The sequence below is a fragment of the Schistocerca nitens genome, chromosome 2, assembly GCF_023898315.1.
Source record: "Schistocerca nitens isolate TAMUIC-IGC-003100 chromosome 2, iqSchNite1.1, whole genome shotgun sequence".
Classification (NCBI taxonomy): Eukaryota; Metazoa; Arthropoda; class Insecta; order Orthoptera; family Acrididae; genus Schistocerca; species Schistocerca nitens.
In genome coordinates this window covers 1,090,497,508-1,090,503,938 of record NC_064615.1, presented here as the reverse complement: position 1 = coordinate 1,090,503,938, position 6,431 = coordinate 1,090,497,508, and the positions used below count along the sequence as shown (strand labels likewise).

Sequence of the window (6,431 nt, the reverse complement as noted above, 5' to 3'; positions counted from 1 at the left end):
AAAACACAACATTCCCATCTTAGATCATCCACCCTACTCACCTGATTTGGCCCCCTGTGACTTTTTTCTTTTCCCTAAAGTCAAGTCAGCTTTGAAAGGAACTAGATTTGAGACTGTTGAAGCAGTGAAAGAAAAAGCGACGGAAGTAATGTATGGACTTACCGAAAATGATCTGTAGCATTGCTATGAACAGTGGAAAATTCGTATGGAGCGGTGTAGAGACCGAGGAGGAGAGTACATTGAAGGAGATAACATGAAATTGTAAATAATTGTAAATAAATGTTTTTTCCAGCATCAGTCCGGTTTTTTTCTAGCCGCACCTCGTAAGTTGGTGGCGCTGCTAGTAACACTCAGCATAAACTAGCAGCTTTGAGGCGTGCAGGGCGTCACTGCCACAAACGCCTCTCTTAAGTGCAGGGCAAGGGTAGCGACCCCGCCGACACGAAATCTGGACCCACGGTCGGCTGCTCAAGTGGAGACCGCAGTCCACAGAGATCCGTGCAGCGCCAAACTCCACGTCGAACGCTCAGTTTTCTGTCTGAATCGTACAGCCCGCTGTGTCCTTCCCGCCAAGCAAGGTCTGACTGCCGACCGTTGTTTAAGCGCCCCAACAGGGACCTCCTTCAATGCGAGACCGAAAGTTCAATCATTAGTAAGGCTCATTTAAAAGTGTTGCAAGCAGTATTTGATGTTCCTAACAAGGGAACCTCCCCATTGCACCCCCCACAGATTTAGTTATAAGTTGGCACATTGGATAGACCTTGAAAAACTGAACACAGATCAATCGAGAAAACAGGAAGAAGTTGTGTGGAACTATGAAAAAACAAGCAAAATATGCAAACTGTCCATGCGGAGATAGGCAACATCAAGGAGAGTGGGAGTCTAGGTGCGCCGTGGTCCTGTGGTTAGCGAGAGCAGCTACGAAACGAGAGGTTGTAGGTTCAAGTCTTCCTTCGACTTAAAATATTAATTTTCTATTTTCAGTTTATGTGACAAACTCTTATGTTTTCATCACTATTTTGGGAGTGATTATCACATCTACAAGAAAACCTAAATCGGGCAAGGTAGAAGAATCTTTTTACCCATTCGCTAAATGTACAAGTTAGGTGGGTCGACAACATATTCCTGTCATGTGACGCACACGCCGTCACCAGTGTCGTATAGAATATATCAGACGTGTTTTCCCGTGGAGGAATCGGTTGACCTATGACCTTGCGATCAAATGTTTTCTGTTCCCAGTGGAGAGGCACGTCCTTTCTTCTACTAATCGCACGGTTTTGCTGTGCGGTCGCAAAACACAGACACTAAAATTATTGCAGTAAACAGAAACGTCAATGAACGAACGAATAGATCATAACTTTGCGAAAGTAAAGAAAGTAAAATTTTCAGTCGAGGAGGACTTGAACCAAGGACCTCTCGTTCTGCAGCTACTCACGCTAACCACGGGACCACGGCGCTGTTGCGCTAGCAATTTCCCTGATGTTGCGTAACTATCCTACATATGGACTACTCAGTTTGAATATTTGACTAATTTTTTTCACGGTTCAACAGAACTTCTTCCTGTTTTCTCGATTGATCTGTGTTCAGTTTTTCAAGGCCTATCCACTGTGCCAACTTATAACTAAATCTGAGGGGGGTGCGATGGGGAGGTTCCCTTGTAAGCAACAATCATACAATAATTTTTAAATGAGGACACCGCCATTTGCATTTAATGTAGTTTATTTAATTACGACGCAGGTTTCGGACTGTCATAAACTCAGTCACTTGAAAATGACATGAAAGGCCGAAACCTGGGTCGAACCTAAATAAACAACAATACGGTCGAATGTTGGTGTATTCACCTAAAAATTGAAAGTTTTGTGTTAACAATTGTGACAGAGAAAATATTACTCACCATGTGCATGAGGATGGCGACAGAAAGAAGTGTCCAGGAAGTTAAAATTTAAAACAGTCTTGATCGCAATCTCGTTAAAATATTTTTTATTGGAGTGAGTTACCGGTTTCGACTCTATGAAAGAGTCATCTTCAGACTGCAGTTACACGAGCGTCGAGGGTCGACGGAACTCGTCTAGCAGTGTCCATCCACCGCTCTGGAGTCTGAAGATGACTCTTTCATAGAGTCGAAACCGGTCACTCACTCCAATAAAAAATATATTAACGAGATTGCGATCTAGACTGTTTTAAATTTTAATTTTAACAAATTTTAAGATCGCTATGTTTTCAAAAATTTCAAAAATTTTATGTCCACGAAGCGCCAGAGATCGACCTTTTACGGCATGTATGTATTACACTTCGCAAAATGGACATCGTCTACACTCAAGAAATGTTCAAAACAAACCGTTGAGTTGCATAATGAACACTGAATGAAAAACGATGCACCATAGTGATCACAAAGGTTCGCACTGTCAAGACCTAAGGTAACTGCTTGGAAGATACAAACCGTGCAGGACGTTCAGGTACGTATCCACTCTTAAAGAATGCGTATAGAATCATGTTCGTGTAATGGGGTGATCAGAACTGATGGAATACGATGGCAGGAAACCGAATGGGAAAGAGTCTGTTGTGGAGGTTATCGGAAAACTGGCTATCCTTTAAGGCGTAGTGGCAGATGTGTGATAACATGTTTTATAGGCACGGAGAAAACAACCATCGAGAGGCTGAATTTGTCCATTGGTTCAAGGTGGTACGAACTGCAATGTCATACACTTTTCAGGAGCGATACCTTCCTCTAAAGGAGTATAAATTTTATATGCAGACCAGGAGAAAAGCAAAAGCAAGTTATTTTGACCAGCTATTGGCCAAAAGCAGTGACTCTTGCTTGCTGTGACATAAACGTTCCCTACTGTCCTAGCAAGATAACAAAAAAATGCTTCAAATGGCTCTAAGTACTATGGGACATAACATCTGAGGTCATCAGTCCCCGAGACTTAGAACTACTTACGCCTAACTAACGTAAGGACACCACACACACATTGATGCCCGTGGCAGGATTCGAACCTGCGACCGTAGCAGCATCGCGGTTCTGGACTGAAGTTCCTAGAATCGCTCGGCCACAGCGGCCGGCTGCAAGATAACATACACAAGAAAGAATCGTAAGGGGCAGAACATCTCCAGATTCTCACTAACAGTAAATAACTTTCAGGCCAGTTTACCATCCATATAAACAGTCGGCATTAACAGCATAAGAATGCGCTAATGCATTGATGGTAGTTTATATTGATACTACTCTCTTCGTCCTTCTGATTTCCAAGATTCCTTTCATATGCATTTCCTCTTTAAATCCCGACTGGTCAGTTTTGAAAACAAACTCCTTACTGCACGATGAGATAAGTTTCTTTGCCTGAAGTACAAATTTTCTGGCCTAATCCGCAGCTTGCTGTGGATCGTGAAGTTTATTTGTTTGAAATTTTGTTATCTTACGTCTTCCAGTTCTGTAGCATTGCTTGAAGCTGTGCAACCATCCACTGATTCCCTTGAAATCACTGTAATCTATATGAAGATGATATCTGTTCTTTCGGACATGTCAGAAAGAACAGATACCATCGGTGACCATGCAGCTCTCGTAGACTGAAATGATAATTAAATCAAGACCCTAAGCTGTCGACAGGCGTTGATATACATCAACGGGGACAGTTGAAAATGTGTGCCCCGACCGGGACTCGAACCCGGGATCTCCTGCTTACGTGGCAGACGCTCTCTCCAACTGAGCCACCGCGGGCACAGAGGACAGTCCGACTGCAAGGATTTATCCCTTGCACGCTCCCCGTAAAATACACTGCTGGCCACGGTAAATGCAACACCCTGAAGGAAGCATCCGAATCAAGTGAAATTTACACCGTGGGTTTGCAGCGATGAGATATGCAACTGATTAGAATTTCAGCGCAGATGCACATCACGCGCGCCTGTGGCGCCACCTCATAGCGCCATTTAAGGCTTGGCGATTTCGACGAGTGTACGTAAGGCACGTGTGTTTACCTTGTGGTTGTTTCACAAGACGATCAGTTATGCCTCGTAGACAACAGGGAACATCTTTTGATCAAGTATCCGAGTTCGACAGAGGAAGGATAGTGGCTTACCGAGATTGTGGATTATCATACAGAGAAATCGCTAGTCGTGTTGGACGAAACCAAACAACCGTAATGCGGATATGTGACCGTTGGATGCAGGAGGGTACGACGGACCGACGTGGTCGATCGCATTCACCTCGGTGCACCACTGCACGTGCTGATAGGCAAATTGTGCGCATGGCAGTCACGGATCGCTCAGTGACATCCCGAACGATAGCGCAGCACATTGCGTCTGTAACGCATCATCCAGTGTCTGCGCGTACCATTCGACGCCGTTTACAGCAGAGTGGTCTGTCCGCAAGACGTCCATTGCTTCGTCTACCATTGACGCAGAACCACAGACGTCTCCGTCGCCAATGGTGTGATGACCGACGGATGTGGACGGCAGAATGGAATGCCGTTGTCTTTACTGACGAGGCACGCTTCTGTCTGCAGCACCACGATGGTCGGATTCGAGTGTGGAGACACCGTGGAGAGAGGATGCTGGACAGCTGCATTATGCACCGCCACACTGGTCTTGCACCGGGTATTATGGTATGGGGCGGTATTGGATATTACTCTCGCACGCCTCTAGTACGCATTGCCGGTACTTTAAATAGCCGGCGCTACATATCCGAGGTCCTGGAGCCAGTTGTCCTTCCTTACCTTCAGGGCTCGGCCACAGCCATATTTCAACAGGATAATGCGCGACCACACGTGGCACGCATTGTCCAAAGGTTCCTTCGTCAATAACCAGATTGGATTGCTTCCCTGGCCGGCTCGCTCTCCGGATCTTTCGCCGATAGAAAACATGTGGTCCATGGTTGCTCAACGAGTGACCCAGATTACATCCCCAGCTGCCACACCAGATGATCTTTGGCAACGTGTGGAAGCTGCTTGGGCTGCTGTACCCCAGGAACACATCCAACGTCTCTTTGACTCAATGCCGAGACGTGTGGCAGCGGTGATCTCCAACAATGGCGGCTACTCTGGCTACTGATTCTGGCGGGAACCACATGTCACAGACGTCTGTAAACGTAATCATTTGATACTTGGTCAACATGTTATCTACAAAATAAATTTTGTTGTGCTACCTCTTGTCTTTCTTGGTGTTGCATTTACGGTGGCCAGCAGTGTAAGATAATGTACTAATGAATAAACCCTCACGATTAAGACATCCTTTAATTAAAATTATTAACAACTCTTTAGTTGACTTACCTGCACCGACAAACATTTCATTTTGATGAAATTTTGGGTCCCTAATAGGGCTCTGCTTGGTAATTCAAATCGTAACTGGACTATTTTTAGCTGTACACAACTTAATGTTCACACACTACATTCGTAGTGCCCTTGCCCGTTATACTCATTACTCGCGGCAGACAATCTTACTGAGTCCCGTAAGAGTTCGGGCAATGCGTTTGCATCCAGCACAGAAGAAGAAAGTGAATGGCCGGTTAGCCTTAACTATATGAAGATGGTATCCGTTCCTTCGGACTTGTCTGAAAGAACAGATACCATGGGTGACCATGCAGCTCTCTATGTCACATGAAATCTGATGTGCATAACGCTGTAGATCACTGCCATACAAATCTTGTAAATTGTATCGAGCATCCCTGAAACGCGCAAACACGTTTTTGTAGCAAGTGCGCCTTGTCCTCCATTGAATATCCGTTGTTTTTCTTATCCACTATATGGTCATATTGCTGCGTACTCATTCGAAATCTGTTCTTAAATTATTTTTTTTCTTCTTCTCATGTACGCAATTATCTTTAGTACCTGCTCATTGGACAACGACTGTCCTTTACTACGTTATACTGGAGACGTTATTGGTGGCTCCCTGTCCGATGAGGATGATGAAGTACACGGCTCGACACCTGTTACAGTATCCCTTTCACTTGTTAAGCACGTATCGTCACCATTGTGCTCCTCAAACGTAGTCCGCACAGTCGAGCGTATACGACACCACTCATTCCACTCATTCATTCTGCACTCACGGTAATATTTGATCTGCCGCTTCTTTCTCGTTCTCAGAAATTTCTTGTGTGCATTTCTGAGGAAATATCAACTTCGGCAACTAATCTTGTAGATATAATGCAATTTGCTTCGTTTATCGTTGCCGTTGCTCTGGTTTGTGCGGCGTCGAATGCCGAAACGTCTTTTGGTCTTTTGCAGTCTTACACTCTAGGCGTCCATTGTAAGTAAATAGAGGGTGATTCAAGAAAAAAAAACTATTATTTATTACAGAACAACTCTGAAAGATAGAAACACATTTTTGGTGTCACTGGATAGAGGAAGACTCAAAATTTTGTGTTCGCATATACACACTAATACCATCCACTTAATATAAGCGCCATGCGTTGTTCGAGAAACATCGACACGGTAGTC

General features: G+C 44.5%; 1 non-coding gene across 1 annotated transcript; it reads right to left on the bottom strand.

Annotated features, from left to right (window-relative positions):
* Positions 1-3,644: 3,644 nt before the first annotated feature.
* Trnat-cgu (transfer RNA threonine (anticodon CGU)) lies at positions 3,645-3,719 on the bottom strand. The gene has a single exon. It is a non-coding gene; the product is annotated as a tRNA-Thr (tRNA).
* Positions 3,720-6,431: the final 2,712 nt, after the last annotated feature.